This window comes from Carcharhinus amblyrhynchos, chromosome 7, assembly GCF_965287045.1.
Source record: "Carcharhinus amblyrhynchos chromosome 7, sCarAmb.v2.hapA, whole genome shotgun sequence".
Lineage (NCBI taxonomy): Eukaryota > Metazoa > Chordata > Chondrichthyes > Carcharhiniformes > Carcharhinidae > Carcharhinus > Carcharhinus amblyrhynchos.
Genome location: NC_137330.1, coordinates 124,440,277 through 124,459,152, shown reverse-complemented (window position 1 = coordinate 124,459,152; position 18,876 = coordinate 124,440,277). Strand labels below are relative to the sequence as shown.

At 43.3% G+C, this 18,876-nt stretch overlaps 1 protein-coding gene across 3 annotated transcripts in view; it reads left to right on the top strand.

Moving 5' to 3' along the window:
- ppp2r5d (protein phosphatase 2, regulatory subunit B', delta) overlaps positions 1 to 18,876 on the top strand; it is a 210,524-nt gene that overhangs the window by 36,367 nt on the left and 155,281 nt on the right. The window lies entirely within an intron of this gene.

The window sequence follows — 18,876 nt, the reverse complement described above, 5'->3', positions numbered from 1 at the left end:
GGCTGACTGGCAGAAAGCAGAGAATGGGGATAAAGGGGTCTTTTTCAGCATGGCAGCTGGTGACTAGTGATGTGCCTTGGGACAGTGCTGGGACTGCAACTTTTCACAATATACATTAACAATTTGGAGGAACGGACCGAAGGCACTGTCGCTAAGTTTGTAGGTGACACAAAGATGTGTAGTGGGACAGAGTATTGAGGAAGCAGGGGAGATCCAAAAGTACTTGGATAGATTAGGAGAGTGGGCAAAGAAGTGGCAGATGGAATACAATGTGGAAAAGTGAGGTTATGCACTTTGGAAGAAGGAATGGAGACATAGACGATTTTCTAAATGGGGAAAATGCTTAGGAAATCAGAAACACAAAAAGTCTTAGGAGTCATTGTTCAAGATTCTCTTAAGGTTAATGTGCTGGCTCAGTCGACAGGAAGATAAATGCAACGTTAGCATTCATGCCGAGAGGACTAAAGTACAAGAGCAGGGATGTACTTCTAAGGCTGTATAACGCTCTGGTAAGACCTCATTTGGAGTATTGTGAGCAGTTTTGGACTCCATATCTAAGGAAAGACATGCTGGCCTTGGAAATGATTTAGAGGAGGTTTACAAGAATGATCCCTGGAATGAAGAGCTTGTCTTTTAAGGGACAGTTGAGGACTCTGGGCTGTAAGAGTTTAGAAGGATTTGGGAGGGGGGGGGGATCTTATTGAAACTTGCAGGATACTCTGAAGCCTGGATAGAGTGGACATGGAGAGGATGTTTCCACTAGTAGGAAAAACTAGAACCAGGCTAAATCTCAGGCTAAAGGGATGATCCTTTAGAACAGAGATGAGGAGGAATTTCTTCAGCCAGAGAGTGGTGTATCTGTGGAGCTCTTTGCCTCAGAAGGCTGTGGAGACCAGATCATTGAGTGCCTTTAAGACAGGGATAGATAGGATTTTGATTGATAAAGGGATCAGGAGTTAAGGGGATGAGAAAAAAAATCATCCATGATTGAATGACGGAGCAGACTCGATGGGCTGAGTGGCCCAATTCTGCTCCTATGTCTCATGGTCTAATCCTACTGACGAAGAGTTGAATGGGAAGCAACATCCAGTAGAAATCAAGAATTGCCATCTACAGATACAGCTTGATGAAATTTGTTTGTGCTAAGCCTAGATAGGGAACTTGGTGTGAAGGCATGGTTGTGTGGAGCGTGTTCATTTGTACTAGTTGTATCAGTTGATCAGAAGATATGATTTAGATTTATATTATCAAATTGTTTCTCTTGACAGAAGAGGATACTGGAATGCAGTCACGGTTTTTAGCTGTGATTTTCATCAGCCACACACTTTTTGAAAGCCTGTGTCACATGAGGAATTTTCTGCTCCAGTAATTTGCAAACTGTTCTGCATTTACCAATGACAAACCAAGTTAGCTGCACAGTGGTTAGCACTGTTGCCTCACAGCACCAGGGATTTGGGTACAATTCCCAGCTTGGGTCAGTGTCTGTGTGGAGCTCGTGCATTCTTCCCGTGTCTGTGTGGGTTTCCTCCGGATGCTCAGTTTCCTTCCACGGTCTGAAAGACGTGCTGGTTAGTTGCATTAGCCATGTTAAATTCTCCTTCAGTGCATCTGAACAGGGGCCAGAGTGTGGCGACTAGGGGATTTTCACAGTAATTTCATTGCAGTTTTAATGTAAAGCCTATTTGTGACACTAATAAATAGAGTTTTTAAACTTGGGCATTGAAAATGAACCATTGCGTTATTTGTCATGTGTTATGAAATCCTGGTGAAAAGCTGAAAACCTGCTAATCTTCGTCATCTTGAGACTAAACATGGGGAATATGTATCCAAGCCAAGCGAATGTTTTGAAAACCGGCTCGAAGATTTGCAGAGTAGCAAGATAATTATGGAAGCAGGTAGTGATAAGGCTAAGGCAGTGGAGGCGTTGTTGAGTAGTTTAGTTCAGAGCAACAAAGGCAGGGAAGTTGCACACAATTAGGAGGGGTTGATATTGCCAGAGGCTGAGGAAGACAGTGCCTACAAGTGAATTAACATAATTTAATTGTCAGATAACACAGTCCAACGCAAAATTGAGTTGGCCCACAACATGAATAATCAGCTAATAGCAAAAATACAAGCAAGTCGATTTGGTGTACCCCAGCCAGATGAATTACTGGACATTGCAAACTTACAAACTTGCTCACCTATGTAAGGTATGAACACAACAGAGATACATCAGGAGTTTCAGTTTTGTAAATTGTTGCTTTTATGCTCAATTGCAGAGGCTATTTTTGTCATATTGAACACTCCATAATTCAAAATGGGATTGCTTGGTCAAAATGTGTCGGAGTTAGCACAGATGGGGCCTGTGCAATGTTAGGCCAACACAGTGGGGTTGTTATGCACGTAAGAGCAGTGGCTCCACTACCAAATCTATTCACTAGTGTCCATAGGGAGGCGATAGGTGCAAAGGGAATGCCTTCTCATCTCATGACTGTTTTGGAGGAAATGGTTAAAACAGTTAAATTTATCAAGGCCTGTCCATTGAATTTCTGAATATTTTACAACTCTATGAAATGAGATGGGCAGTGATCACCATCAACTGCTAAGGTATGCTTTTTCCCTTGGGTCTTTGAGATGTAAAATCATAGATCTATGATGAAATGACTATTTCTTTATTTGGCTCAGTTTGAACTTTCTCGACACTTCAATGGCTTGCCAAATTGGTGCATGTGGTAGATAGTTTCTGTTGTTTAAATGGTCTCAACCTAAGGCTCAAAGGAAAATCAATGACTGCTTTTAGTGTGCGGGGCACAATAGAAAGGATGATCAAGAAAATAAGGGATGTGTGCCAAACAATTTGATCAGTCCGCTTGCTAATCTGTCAGATGTTTTTGGCCATGGCAGAAATGCAGCTTCCAAATGATGACAGAGTGCCTGCAAAGTTTCAAAACACAGCTTCACAAGTCCTTCCCTGTCCCTGATGCACAGTTCAACTGGATATGAAATCCTTTTGAGAGCCTTGATATCATATCGCAAGTCTGACTTCAAGAGCAAGACAGCCTTGTGGAACTGTTCTGTGCCAATGCTTTAAAGCTGGATTTTTCTCAGAACTACCTGACTGGCTTTAAAGTTGCTTCAAAATACCAAAATCTGTCTGGGTTTCTCGTCCCTCTTCCTACAGTGTACCTTTGCAAAACTGGATTTTCAGGGGATGTCCCATTCAAGACCAAATATTGGAATAAACTTTGAACCAGATCTCCGTTTATGTGTCACTGACATATGACATTTTGTCTGTTAAACAACAACACCCTTCTCACTAGGTAAGGGTTACAGTTTCCACTGGTAGTAAATGTGCTGTGATGAGTGTAATTTATTTGTGAGTGTGCATCGTAAACTATTTGAAATAGCTGTTTTGAATACCCATTGATATGAGTTTGTCTTCTGTCAGTCCTTGGCTCTATTTCTTTTGAAAAAAAGAGGTTCAACATGGCTTGTCGATGTTGTGGTCCAAAAAAACTTTTAATGATTTAATGGTTGTCATAAAGGAAAAAGTTTGGGAACCACTGGCGTAGAACTTAACAAGGACATGTAAACAGCTTGGTAGAATGGATGGACAGATGGCAGATCAAGTACAGTGCAAAGAAATGGGGTATTAATTTTAGTAGAAAAAATGAGGTGGCGATGGCAAGTTGTATTGTTGATGGATTAGGGAAAAGGGGGTGGTGGTACAGTAGTATTTTGCTAGATTAGTAATCCAGAGATCTAAGATAATGCTGAGGGAGCCCAGCACATTGGCACAAAATGTTGAGGCTAAAGCATTTGAACAAAGAGAACAAAGAACAACACAGCATGGGAATCAGGCCCTTTGGCCCAACGAGCCCGCGCCGCCATTTCAACATTGCGAGTCCTCTCTTCCACCCATGACCCTTGTCTGCGCTTATGGCACTCCACATTGGAAACCAGATTGAGGGGAGACTAATTTAGGAACAATTTGTTACACCAGTCAGCCTAAGAGCACGTCTTTGGGGTGTGGGAGGAAACCGGAGCACCTGGAGAAAATCCACGCAAGCACAAGGAGAATGCGCAAACTCCCACAGACACTGGCCCAAATCCATGTATCTGCACAGCAAACAGTGATAGTCACTGAGCTGTCGTGTTGCCCAGCATCTGGTCCAGTTTAAGCGTACACTAATGACGTGAAGCACTAGGCTACTCTCGAAACACCCAAGAGCAGCCCTCACACAACCCACCATGTGTATGCCCCTTGTTGGACAACAAGGCGGACCGAAGCACCTGTGGATTAAAAGAGAAAAACATCACTAACCTGCACATCTTATGCAGACATTCAAGGGAATCCCCAGAAGCTCAAAAGTAAAACAAGTGAGCCAGAAAATATGTTAGAAGGTCCATAGGAATCAGTTGATTCCCAGGGATGTCCCAAGGCTTGTGATCCTTATTTAAAACAGTCTCCTATATCCCTCCATCTCTATTCCGCTCGTGTGCCTATCTAAGTATCCCTTAACTCCAGCGTGCCTGCCTCCACCACCTTACTTGGCAGTGCATTCCATACCCCCTCAGTCCTCTGTGTGAGAAACCTCCCTCCTAACATCCAAATTATACCTCGCCCCCCTCACCCTAAGCCCATGGCCCCTCATAATATTTGTTTACAATCTCAGAAAAAGCTTAGAACATAGAACACTACAGCGCAGAACAGGCCCTTCGGCCCACGATGTTGCGCCGACCAGTTTTTAAAAAAAACAATGACCCTCTAACCTAAACCAATCCCTTTTCATCCATAGACCTATCTACGGATCTCTTAAATGCCCCCAAACTAGGTGCATTTACAAGTGCAGCAGGCAGGGCATTCCAATCCCTCACCACCCTCTGGGTAAAGAACCTACCCCTGACATCCGTCCTATAACTACCACCCCTTAATTTAAAGCCATGCCCCCTCGTGCTAGCTTTCTCCATCCGAGGAAAAAGGCTATCACTATCCACCCTATCTAAACCTCTAATCATCTTATATGTTTCAATAAGATCCCCTCTTAGCTGCCTTCTTTCTAGCGAAAACAACCCCAAATCCCTCAGTCTCTCCTCATAGGACCTCCCCTCCATACCAGGCAACATCCTGGTAAACCTCCTCTGCACCCTCTCCAAAGCCTCCACATCCTTCCTATAATGTGGGGACCAGAACTGCACACAATACTCCAAGTGCGGACGCACCAGAGTTTTGTACAGTTGCAACATGGCGCTGCGACTCCTAAATTCAATCCCCCTACCAATAAACGCCAAGACACCGTATGCCTTCTTAACAACCTTATCTACTTGATTCCCAACTTTCCGGGATCTATGTACACATACACCTAGATCCCTCTGTTCATCCACACTATTCAGAGTCCTCCCGTTAGCTTACCACTGTTTACTCTATTTATACCCTTCATAATCTTATACACCTCTATTAGATCTCTCCTCATTCTCTGTCTTTCTAAGGAAAACAGCCCCAATTTGCCCAATCTTTCCTCATAACCCAGTCCTTCCATACCAGGCAACATCCTGGTAAACCACCTCTGCACTCTCTCCAGGGTCTCCACGTCCTTCCGGTAGTAAAGCGATCAGAACTGGACGCAGTACTCCAAATGCGGTCTAACCAACATTTGCTGTCATGTTCAGCCAGAAGTCCCGAATGGATGATCTGTTTGTCTCCTCTGTAGATCCCAAACATCACAGATGTCCATCTTCAGCCAATTCAGTCTTTTCTTGATATCACATGGAGTGAATTGAAGGCACTGGATAGTGCACATGCTATTGGTCTTGACAACATTCCAGCAATAGTACTGAAGATTAGTGCTCCAGTACTTGCTGCAGCCCTAGCCAGGCTGTTTGACTTCAGCTACAACATTGGCATCTACCTAGCAACATGGAAAATTGCCAGATCTCCTCTTGTAGTCATACCCAATGTGAAGACAGTTGTTGCTGTTGGAGGTCGAGTCATCTTAGCTCCAGGATATCATTGCAGGAGCTCTTCAGAGCAGTGTCCTAGGCCCAATCATTTTCAGCTGCTTCATCAATGACCTTCCTTCCATCATAAGGTTAGAAGTGAGTTGGAATGTTCAATGATTACACAATGTAATCACCAACAAACACCATTTGTGGCTCCCCAGATACTCATCAGTCCATTCCAAATGCAGCAATGTTTTGACAACATCCAGGCTTAGCTGGCAAATAACATTCACACCACACAGGCAATCACCACCTCCAACAAAACAAAATCCAACCATCTCCCTGCGGCAGTTCACTGGATGGGGTTACCACTGACCAGAAACTGAGCTGGACTCTAACTGTGGCCACCGGACTAAGCCAGAGGCTAGGAGTCCTGCAGGCAGTAACTCCCGTCCTGACTCTGCAAAGCCTGTTCACCATTTACAAGGCATAAGTTAAGAATGTGATGGAATACTCTTCCCTCTGCCTGGATGACTGCAGCTCCAAAAACACTCAGAGCTTGACACCATCCAGCCTGTTTAATTGCTACCCCTTTCACAAACATTTCACTCCTCCATCATTGACTTACAGTAGTTGTGTACCATCTTCAAGATGCATTGCAGGAGCTATGCTAGGCTACTTAGGCAGCATCTTCCAAATCCACAATTATTTCTACCTAGAAGGATATGGGCAGTAGACACACAGGAATACCGCCACTTGAAAATTCCATGTCAATTCACTCACTACCCTGACGTGGAAATGTATTGCAGTCCCTTCACTGTTGCTGGGTTAAAATCCTGCGACTGCTTCCCTAACAGCACTGTGGGTGTATGTTCTCCAGGGCAAGTGGGAATCATTTTTAATCTGATTCTTCACTCATCTCAAATAATAGTATGATTTTGTGAGGTGGACAGTGCTTATATCATATTGGATGTACAGTTATGTGGGAAAGGCTGCATTGATCACATTTTTCTGTGCCTGCTATAAAGCCATTGTTTTTAAATCTTTTCAACTTGCCCTGTCACCTTTTATGCACAAGCTTTTGTTCATGCCGTTATTGCTTCTTCTCCATTCTTCCTAGCTAAATACATTGCAGTTGATCTGCCATTTGTTTATCAAGTCTACTACTCTAATTTTTTTTGCTGTTCAATACATTTCAATGTTTCTGTCCTCTGCAGATTCTGTAATTTCTTTTATCTTTGTCATGCAAGCATAGCTGTGACTATAATGTGACTTGTAAAGCTAGTGTTTTTTTTTTAAAAGCTGCACATTTAAAGGAGGAATATCAAAACAGCTCTGAGAACAGTGAGCTTGATTTGTGGATCAGACTTGTCTTTGTCACCTCTAAAGATCAACAGTCTTTAATCTGATAAAAGCTGCAAACGTTGGAAAATCTCAGCAGGTCTGATAGCATCAGTGGGCAAGAATCGTAGTGGGCTGGGGGTGAATCTTGCAAAGTTCTGTTGACCGTGGATGGGATTTTCAGGTTTTATGGTGGACATGACTAGAAAATCTCACCCAACATTTGGAGTCTGGATAACTCTCCGTTAGAGCTGATATTGACTGGCATATTTATCAGACCAGGAGATACACTGGTCATTGTTTCACAGTGACACTGGTCATTGATATAATGTAGTTTTCATTTCAAGAAACAGAAGGTCTGTGTCTGAAACCACAGGCAAGAGATGAATCCAACTACTTTTGGGGAAATTGCAATTACCTTTATTTGGAACATGACTTGACACAGATCCCATAATCCAGCAGCCATCTTTGCTCCCTGCCAGCAGATATTAACAAAAGAAACTGACTTTTGAGGGCCACGTTCCGAGAGAACAACTGACCAACAAGGAGGGCATTGGACTACTGTAATCAGTCAGGCTGTGGTTAAAGGCCCCCCACACACACTACCTTGAAAGAGAAACAAAGAACCTGTACCACCTCCACTCTTTTTTCCTGTTTAAGTCTGTATGCGAAACCAGTCTTCATCAGATCAACTTTAGGAGCCATCACAGCTGCTGAGATATCTCTGCAATTTCAAAGTATTCATTTCAGACTTTGTAATGCTGTGACTATGAAACAATAGCCTGCACCAAAATACAGACTGCGTTAAATTATACTTTGATAATTACTTTTGGAGACCTGTTATTTTAATGAGCATTCATGAGATGCAAATGGTATTATCCCCACCATTAGAGTCAGAGGTTCACAGCATGGAAACAAGCCTTTTGGCCCAATTGTCCAAGCTGCCCTTTTTTTAAAACCCCTAAACTAATCCCAGTTGCCCACATTTAGCCCATACCTCTCTATACCCCATTGTACCCACGTAACTATAAATGCTTTTAAAAGACAAAATTGTACCTGCCTCTACTACTATCTCTGGCAGCTTGTTCCAGATGCTCACCACCCTCTGAAAACATTGACCCTCTGGACTCTGTCTCTCTCCCCTCTCACCTTAAACCTATGCCCTCTAGTTTTAGACTCCCCTACCTTTATAGAACATAGAACATTACAGTGCAGAACAGGCCCTTCGGCCCACGATGTTGTGTCGACCAGTTAAAAAAACAATGACCCTCTAACCTAAACCAAACCCTTACCATCCATAAACCTATCCACGGATCTCTTAAACGCCCCCAAACTCGGCACATTTACAAGTGCAGCAGGCAGGGCATTCCAATCCCTCACCACCCTCTGGGTAAAGAACCTACCCCTGACATCCGTCCTATAACTACCACCCCTTAATTTAAAGCTATGCCCCCTCGTGCTAGCTTTCTCCATCCGAGGAAAAAGGCTATCACTGTCCACCCTATCTGAACCTCTAATCATCTTAAATGTTTCGATAAGGTCCCCTCTTAGCCGCCTTCTTTCTAACGAAAACAACCTCAAATCCCTCAGTCTGTCCTCATAGGACCTCCCCTCCATACCAGGCAACATCCTGGTAAACCTCCTCTGCACCCTCTCCAAAGCCTCCACATCCTTCCTATAATGTGGGGACCAGAACTGCACACAATACTCCAAGTGCGGCCGCACCAGAGTTGTGTACAGTTGCAACATGACGCTGCGGGCTCCTAAATTCAATCCCCCTACCAATAAACGCCAAGACACCGTATGCCTTCCTAACAACCCTATCTACTTGATTCCCAACTTTCAGGGATCTATGTACACATACACCTAGATCCCTCAGTTCATCCACACTATTCAGAGTCCTACCATTAGCCCTATACTCTACATATCCGTTATTCCTGCCAAAGTGAATTACCTCACACTTCTCCGCATTAAACTCCATCCTCCACCTCTTGGCCCAGCTCTGCAACTTATCCAAGTCTCCCTGTAGACTAAGACACCCTTCCTCACTATCTACCACACCTCCGACTTTGGTGTCATCAGCAAACTTACTAATCCACCCACCTACACCCTCATCCAGATCATTTATAAAAATTACAAACAGCAGTGGCCCCAAAACAGATCCCTGAGGCACACCACTCGTAACTGAACTCCATGTTGAATACTTACCATCAACCACCACCCTCTGTCTCCTATCCGCCAGCCAATTCCTAATCCAATTTCCTAAATCACCCTCAATCCCATACATCTGCAATTTCTGCAGAAGCCTTCCATGGTGAACCTTATCGAACGCCTTACTAAAGTCCATATATGCCACGTCAACTGCCTTACCCCCATCCACCTCTTTGGTCACTTTCTCAAAAAACTCAATAAGGTTAGTAAGGCACGACCTACCCTCCACAAAACCATGCTGACTATCTCTAATCAATTCATTACTCTGCAAATAACTATAAATCCTATCCCTAATAATTTTTTCTAAAACCTTGCCCACAACAGAAGAAAGACTCACCGGTCTATAATTCCCGGGGAAGTCTCTGTTCCCCTTCTTAAACAATGGGACAACGTTCGCTAACCTCCAATCTTCTGGCACTATACCAGTGACCAACGACGACCTGAAGATCAGAGCCAGAGGCTCTGCAATCGCCTCCCTTGCCTCCCAGAGAATCCTCAGGTAAATCCCGTCCGGCCCAGGGGACTTATCTATTTTCAAACCCTCAAGAATAACTAGCACATCCTCCTTATCAACTGCAATACTGTCCAGTTTACAACCCTGTAACCCAGTGTTCTCCACAGCTATATTCATGTCCCCCTGCGTGAACACCGAAGAGAAATATTGGTTCAATGCCTCTCCAATCTCTTCCGGTTCCACACATAAATTCCCACTGCTGTCTCTAACTGGCCCTAACCACCCTTTTGTTCTTAACATATCTATAGAACGCCTTAGGATTCTCCTTAATCCTATCAGCCAATGTCGTCTTATGTCCTCTTTTAGCCCTTCTTAACTCTCTCTTTAACTCCCTCCTAGCCAATCTAAAGCTTTCTAGTGCACTACCTGAGCCCTCAAGTCTCATCTGGACATAAGCCTCCTTTTTCTTTTTAACCAGCGAACCAACTTTCCTAGTGCACCACGGTTCCCTAGCTCGACCATTTCCTCCTTGCCTGACAGGGACATACATATCAAGGACTCGCAGTAGCTGCTCCTTTGAAAAAACTCCACATTTCGGATGTTCCCAGACCCTGTAGTCTCCTAGTCCAACCTATGCTTCCTAATTCTCTCCTAATAGCCTCATAATTACCCTTCCCCCAGCTAAAACTACTGACCCGAGGTTCATGCCTAACCCTTTCCACCACTAAGGTGAACGTGACCGAATTGTGGTCACTATCACCAAAATGCACCCCAACGTCCAAGTCTAGCACCTGGTCTGGCTTATTTCCCAGCACCAAATCCAATATAGCCTCATCTCTAGTTGGCCTATCAACATACTGAGTCAAGATATTGACTCAGAAAAGATATTGAGTATCTAGCTGATCTGTGCCTCTCATTATTTTATAGACCTCTATAAAATCACCCCGTGTCTTAAGGAAAAAATCCCAGTCTATTCAGCCTCTCCTTGTAACTCAAACTGTCAAGTCCCAGTAGCATCCTGGTAAATCTTTTCTGCACACTTTCTAGTTTAATAATATTCTTTCTATGACAGGGTGACCAGAACTGTGCACAGTATTCCAAATGTGGTCTTATACAGCTTCAACAAGACTTCCCAACTCCTGTATTCAAAGTTCCGACTAATGAAACCAAGCATGCTAAATGCCTTCTTCACCACTTTGTCCACTGTGACTCCACTTCTTTTAAGGAGTTATGAACATGCACCCCTAGATTTCTTTGTTCTGTAACTCCCCCCAGTGCCCTACCATTAACTGACTACTTCCTGGTTCAATCTACCAAAATGCATCACCTCATATTTATCTAAACTAAACTCCACCTGCCATTTGGCCCAACTGACCAAGATCCCATTGCAATCAGGGATAACTTTCTTCACAGTCTACTATACCACCAATCTTGGTGTCATCTGCAAACTTACTAACCCTGCTCCTATGTGGTCATACAAATCATTAATATAAATAACAAATAACACTGGACCCAGCATTGATCCTTGAGGCACACCGCTGGCCACAGGCCTCCAGTTTGAAAAATAACCCTCTACAACCACCCTCTGTCAAGAAGCCAATTTTGTATCCATTTTGATACCTCATCCTGGATCCCTTGAGATTTAACCTTATGCAACAACCTACACTGTGGAACCTTATCAAACGCCTTGCTAAAGTCCATGTAGATGATATCAACTGCATTGACTCATTTACCTTCTTGGTTACCCCTTCATGATTTTCCACTTACACAGCCATGCTGAGTGTCCCTAATCGGATCTTGTGTCTCTAAATGCCTGTAGATCCTGTCTCAAAATACCTTTCAACAACTTACCCACCATAGATGTGAGGCTAACTGGCCAGTAGTTCCTAGGCTTTTTGCTGCAGCCCTTTTTAAACAAAGGCACAATTGTTACCCTCCAATCTTCAGGCACTTCATCCATGACTATCGATGATTCAAATATCTCAGCTAGGGGATTCGCCATTTCCTCCCCTCCCACAATGTCCTGGGATACACTTCATCAGGTCCTAGGGATTTATCTATCTTGATGCACTTTAAGACTTCCGGTACCTCTTTCTCTGTAATATGTACGCACCTCAAGACATCACTATTTATTTCCCCAAGTTCCCTAACATCCATGCTTTTCTCAACAGGAAATACTGATAAGAAATATTCATTTAGGAACTCACCTATCTTTTGTGGATCTGCACATAGATGACCTTGTTGATCCTTAAGAGGCCCGTCTCTGTGTCTCTTTCGTTACTCTTTGGCCCTTTACGTATTTTACCCTTTACCCCCATCCACCTCTTTGGTCACTTTCTCAAAAAACTCAATAAGGTTAGTAAGGCACGACCTACCCTCCACAAAACCATGCTGACTATCTCTAATCAATTCATTACTCTGCAAATAACTATAAATCCTATCCCTAATAATTTTTTCTAAAACCTTACCCACAACAGAAGTAAGACTCACCGGTCTATAATTCCCGGGGAAGTCTCTGTTCCCCTTCTTAAACAATGGGACAACATTCGCTAACCTCCAATCTTCTGGCACTATACCAGTGACCAACGACGATCTGAAGATCAGAGCCAGAGGCTCTGCAATCTCCTCCCTTGCCTCCCAGAGAATCCTCGGGTAAATCCCGTCCGGCCCAGGGGACTTATCTATTTTCAAACCCTCAAGAATAACTAGCACATCTTCCTTATCAACTGCAATACTGTCCAGTTTACAACCCTGTAACCCAGTGTTCTCCACAGCTACATTTATGTCCCCCTGCATGAACACCGAAGAGAAATATTGGTTCAATGCCTCTCCAATCTCTTCCGGTTCCACACATAAATTCCCACTGCTGTCTCTAACTGGCCCTAATCTTGCCCTAACCAACCTTTTGTTCTTAACATATCTATAGAACGCCTTAGGATTCTCCTTAATCCTATCAGCCAAAGTCTTCTCATGTCCTAGAAACGTATAATATTCGAACAGGGTTGGAGATGGTAGATTCAGAAAGAATGTTCCTGATGGTGGGGGAGTCCAGAATTAGGGGTCAGAGTTTGAAGGTAAGAGGTAAACCTTTTTGAGACTGAGGTGAGGAGAAATTTCTTCACCCAGAAGGTGGGTGAATGTGTGGAATTCACTGCCACCTAGTTCAGGCCAAAGCATTGTCGGATTTCAAGAATAACTTAAATGTAGCTCTTGGAGCTAAAGGGATCAAGGGATATGGGGGAACGCAGAATCAGGGCATTAAATTTAATCAGCCAAGATCATCATGAATGGTGGAGCAGGCTCAAAGGGCTGAATGGCTTACTTCTAATTTCTACAAATATTTCAATGTTACTTTATATTCAACAATCTTAGGACTTTTTAAAAATTTTTATCCTCATTGCCAATGTAATAATTCGTGTTCACTGGTTAAGTAAATAACAACTATAACGTTTATTGACATACAACTACAATATAGAACCGTGCAGTTTCAAGGCTGCCAGTCAGCTTCCACAAAGGTTTCCAACAAACCTGAGCTCACCATGGTAATCCTACACCCTGCTTTTCTATTAGTCCCCCAGGTCATGTGACTGTTTGCAGTTTGATCCTTAAAGGGACAATCTCCACAGCTTACTGTGCAAGCACGGCAAGTGATGAGGAAGGCACTTATTGCAACAGGAATGCCATGTAGCAGTACAGTTGGACAGAGTCCTGGTGAGACCACATCTGGAATACTTGTGATGAGGGGTTGTCTTATAAAGTTGAACAAGGTGGGCCTATATCCATTGGAATTTAGAACAATAAGGGGTGACCTTACTGAAACCTCTGAGATCCTGAGGGAATTTCATAGGGTGTATACCCAACAGATCTTTCCTCTTGCAAGGGAAACTTAAACGAAGGGACTTTGTCTTAAAAGGAAGATCTCTTGATTTTAAAATGAGATGCATAACATTTTCCCCAAAGGGCTGTTGGTGTGTTGAATTACTTCCCCCAGAGGCTGGATCTTTGAATTTAAGGCAAAGTAGTCCAGCACAGTTTGTTTTTTTTTTGAACTTTCTTTCCTGGGACTCACTTTTGCCAAGTGGCTGACCTTCAGGACCCATGCCACATTCACATACCTTTTAAGTGACAGGTGAGCCTGCTTGGTCCTGTGTGGAACAATAAATGTGTGCACTCAGTCCCCATTTTGGAACAGAGACACTCAAAAAGCCATTGAGTGAGTTGTGTTTAATGAAATAGGAGCAGGAATTTGTGAAAATTCACTACTTTCACAGTTTCTTTCAAGATGGATGGAATTCCTTTTGATGCCAATGATTTCAGACAATGTCCTGACCAGCTGGACTTCCTTAATCCTTATAACTACTGTTTTTTGTGATTCCTCTGCAATTAACCCAATTGAGCCCACACTTTCCAATTTGATTTATTATTGTCACATATTAGCATACAGTGAGAAGTATTATTTCACATGTGCTATATAGACAAAACATACCGTTCGTAAGAACATAAGAAATAGGAAATAGGAGCAGGAGTAGGCCACCTAGCCCCTCGAGCCTGCCCCACCATTCACTAAGATCATGGCTGATCTGAAGTGGCTCAGTTCCACTTTCCCGCTTTCTCCCCATAACCTTTACTTGCCATGCGTACCAAAAACCTATCTACTCGCGTCTTAAATATATTTAGCGAGGCAGCCTCCACCACTTCAATGGGCAGAGAATGGTCTCAATGAGATCTCCCCTCATTCTTCTAAACTCTAACGAGTACAAGCCTAGTTTATTCAGCCTCTCCTCATAGCTCAACCCCCTCAACTCCGGCATCAGCCTAGTGAACCTCCTCTGCACTCCCTCCAAGGCCAAAATATCCTTGCACAAGTGCGGCGACCAAAACTGCACACAGTACTCCAGCTGCGGCTTCACCAGTGCCCTGTACGGTTGCAGCAAGACCTCCCTACTTTTATATTCAATCCCCCTCGCTATGAAGGCCAGCATTCCATTTGCCTTCCTGACCACCTGCTGCACCTGTAGGCTGGGTTTTTGTGACTCATGCACAAGGACCCCTAGGTCCCTCTGCACCATAGCATGTTGCAGCTTTTCGTCCTTTGAGTAGTAGTCCTTCCTACTATTATTCCTGCCAAAGTCATAGAGAAGGAAACGAGAGTGCAGAATGTAGTACTGCAATCATAACTACGGTGCAGAGAAAGATCAACTTAATGCAAGATAAGTCCATTCAGAAGTCTGATAGCAGCAGAAACAAAGCTGTTCTTGACTATATTGATGTATGTCCTCAGATTTTTGCATCTTTTTCCCAACGGACGATGATGGAAAAGAGAATGTCCTAGGTGCGTGGGATCCTTGATTATGCTGGCTGCTTTGCCAAGGCAACGGGATGTGTAGATGGAGATAGTGGATGGGAGGTTGTTTTGCAAAATGGACTGGGCTTCACTCGTGACCTTTTATAGTTTATTGCGATCTTGGGCAGATCACGTAGTTCAACACTTCAAAGATCTGTGCGCCAGTTGTGTTGGTTGGTAATGTGAAGCATCACAGCATATCCTCAAAAAAAATTCAATGTGCCAACCAAATCCAATATAAATTAACAAGGTTGCACAATGTAACATCTGTACTTTCATCCAACTGTATTGAGAACTCCTGTGCTAACTTGAAACAAGAAATAAGCTGTACTTTTGAATTCTCAGTAATACCACTAATTTGGTAAGCCTAAGTGGGATGCATTTCAGTTTTTTACCTGACCCCTCATGTACGTCCGTGCAAACCATGTTTAGTGTTGCACGGAGAATTGTGAGGCATTTTCTCTTCAGCTATGTGGTAAGCTACCAAATAAGAGGCTAATTGTCCTCTGTCATTCAATGCTAAATTTATGCTAACTTGAGCTGATGATTTCAGTTCTTGCTGCATGCTTTGAAAAAAAATCCAAAGTTTGCCTTTCAGATCAGAGAGGTGATGGCCTAATCGGATTGTTGCTATATTATTAATCCAGAAACTCAGCTGGTAGAATTTGAATTCAATAAAAAAAATCTGGAACTAAGAATTCACTGATGACTATTGAACCATTCTTGGGAAAACCCATCACTAATGCCCTTTAGGAAAGGAAATTTGCTGTCGTTATCTGAGCCACATGTGACGCCTGAGCCATAGCGATGTGGTTGACTCTCAACTACCCTTTGAAATGGCCTAGCAAGCAGTTGTATCAATCAAGGGCAACTAGGGATGGACAATAAATGCTAGTCAGCCAGCAATGCCCATGTCTCTCAAATGAAATGAACAAAAGGATTGTTATGCTTAGTCTTCGGATGCTTTGCAGTTTTGAGGGTTTTAAACTCTCGTTCGCCAGTATTTCTCTGCATTCTGATTTGCATTGGCACAATTAACAAAACCATATCTCACGATATCTTTATACAGCTGTGTTCCTGACTTTAGTTTCTTCTTTGTAGGCTGTTCACCAGAGGCCCTGACACTCTGCACAGAGTTAATAGTGGCACTGTTGTGTTGTGAACTCTCAGGAGCAGTACTCCAGCAGATTCTGATGTGAGATCCTGGCCACCAGGTACACTGCCTATTAGTGTCTCTGGCCATCTCTTTCTTATAACAAAACAATCCATGTCCAATGTCCTCTTGTCTAGCTCGCAAGTGAAAGAACTTGACTCTGAATTCTCACCAAAAGCATGTATGTACTGGGTGCTTGGCACCAAGCGTATGTACAGGACATTGACCTGATCACAGTTGCCTTTTATGGGCAGGGACTTGTATTAATGTTTATTTCAAGTCTCGCTGTACAGAAGGTGTTACAAAATCTCTACTTTTGCTTTTGAAACATATTCGATGGTGCTTCATTCTGTTCTATTTTAGAGTAATGTGCAGTTATTAGCAGCTAAGTCAGGCGATCTTTAGGGGGTGCCACGACCCACCCGCTTGTTGCAACTCCTACTTTGAAGAAGTCCGGCCTAGGGTTATTAGGGACAGGCAGGAAAGTGGAGCTGAGCCATCAAACAGATCAGTCATGATCTTATTGAATGGTGGAAAAGGGTCAAATGGCCTATTCATATTCCTGTGGCAGAGGTGATTTCTACTTGAAGATCCAGTTCATCCAGAAGCAGATATTGTTTTTGTGTTGTAAACACATCCTTCTCCATACACCCAGCTACAAGAGAAATGTAGAAAACTGGATATACATATAAACATTCAACACCATTAGCAGGACAAGACTAGCACAATGGTTGCATTGTTGCACCTCAGCGCCAGGGACCCGGGTTCAGTGCTGGTCTTGGGTAACTGTGAAGTTTGCACTTTCTCCCTTCTGTCTGCATGGCTTTACACCGAATACATTCAGTCCAAAATGTGCAGGTTAGGTGGATTGGCCATGCCATGCCCCTTTATTGTCCCAAGATGTGTAGATTAGCCATGGTAAAATGTGTGGGGTTATGGGATAGGGCAAGGGAGAGGGCGTGGGTATAATACTGTCATCAGGAAACTGACAATGCACTGTCAGGTACTTGCACAGACACTCAGCTACATAGACACTTGGATTGTGTCTTCCTTGCAAGTCTTTTAATATTTTCTACCTTGGATTCCGAATGACTGACTGATCTGCCTCTTAATGTGGAATTTGATGCACACTTGGAGAAAGAAGCTACCAACTTGGGCTGACTTATGAAACATAAGCTGACTCTTACAGTCAAGATACTGTCCATGAGGCCTGTGTTCTCAACATTTGTTGTAAGCTGTTAAACATGGACGAGCTTATAGTTATCAAGAAAGGCCAATGATTTTCAGCTTTACTGTTTGGGGCACATTATGGCGTTTTATGGAAGGATTAAATTTCGAAGACACGTCTCCCACATATGCTACCACTTGTCAAGCAGACGTGACTTCACTAGTTCAGGTATGTTTGTAGGATGGAAGACAGACGCATTCACAAGGAATTCTGTATGGTGAGGTAGCTGGAGCGAAAAGACCGATAGCCTCGCTTCAAAGATGCTTGCAAGCATGACATGAATTTTCACACATGGGAAACACTAGTCAAACAACATGGGAAAGTGACACCATTACTTGTGGGCTGATGCATTACTTGTGCATTACTATAATGTTCGCTGGCTACAACAGTCTGACAATGGGTTTACCGCTGAAAATAATGACACCTAATAACCCTCCTTCTGCACAGTAGGGATTCTATAAGCAATATTTGTGGCAGAACCTGCCTGTTACAAATTGGTCTCTTCAGCCATCAAAGAATGCACCATATGAAACTATCCCATTACCGATTTGCTGAATGGCCATCATATGTCGATGGAAGGATGATGACGAACTTCATTCCTCAACCAGACTGATGCATCAGTGTCTCCAAGAACAGTACAGCACAGGAACAAGCCCTTAAGCTCACCAAGCCTGCTCCAACTCCTTTATTTAGACTCGCTACTTTTTGCCAATTCATAGTTTCTATCCCTCTGTTCACTTCCTATTCATGTGTCTATCAAGATATTCTCTGAATGTTGCTAATGTGCCTGCTTTCACCACCTCGACTGGCAGTGCATTCCAGGCTTGGAGGTGAACTTGCAGCTGGTGGTTTTTCCTGCTATCTTTGTCCTTCTAGATAGTGGCTGTTGTGGATTCAGTCGGTGTTGCTTCCAAGGAGCCTTGGTGAGTTCATTTGATGTCAGTAACACTGTCAGAGAAAGAGGGAGTGAATGTTTGAGGATGGGGTGCCAATCAAGTGGGCTGCTTGGTACCACATGGTGTTGAGCTTTTTTTAGTATTTTTGGAGCTGCATTTATCTTGAAAGCAGAGTGAGTCTCATCACACTGCTGATTTGTGTCTGGTAGACATACTTTGGGAGTCATGAAGGTCTAATAAGATCATGGCTGATCAGTTTGTTTTGAATACCACCTTCCCATTTACACCTGATAATCTTTGATCCTCTTGTACTTGTCGCTTGTCAGC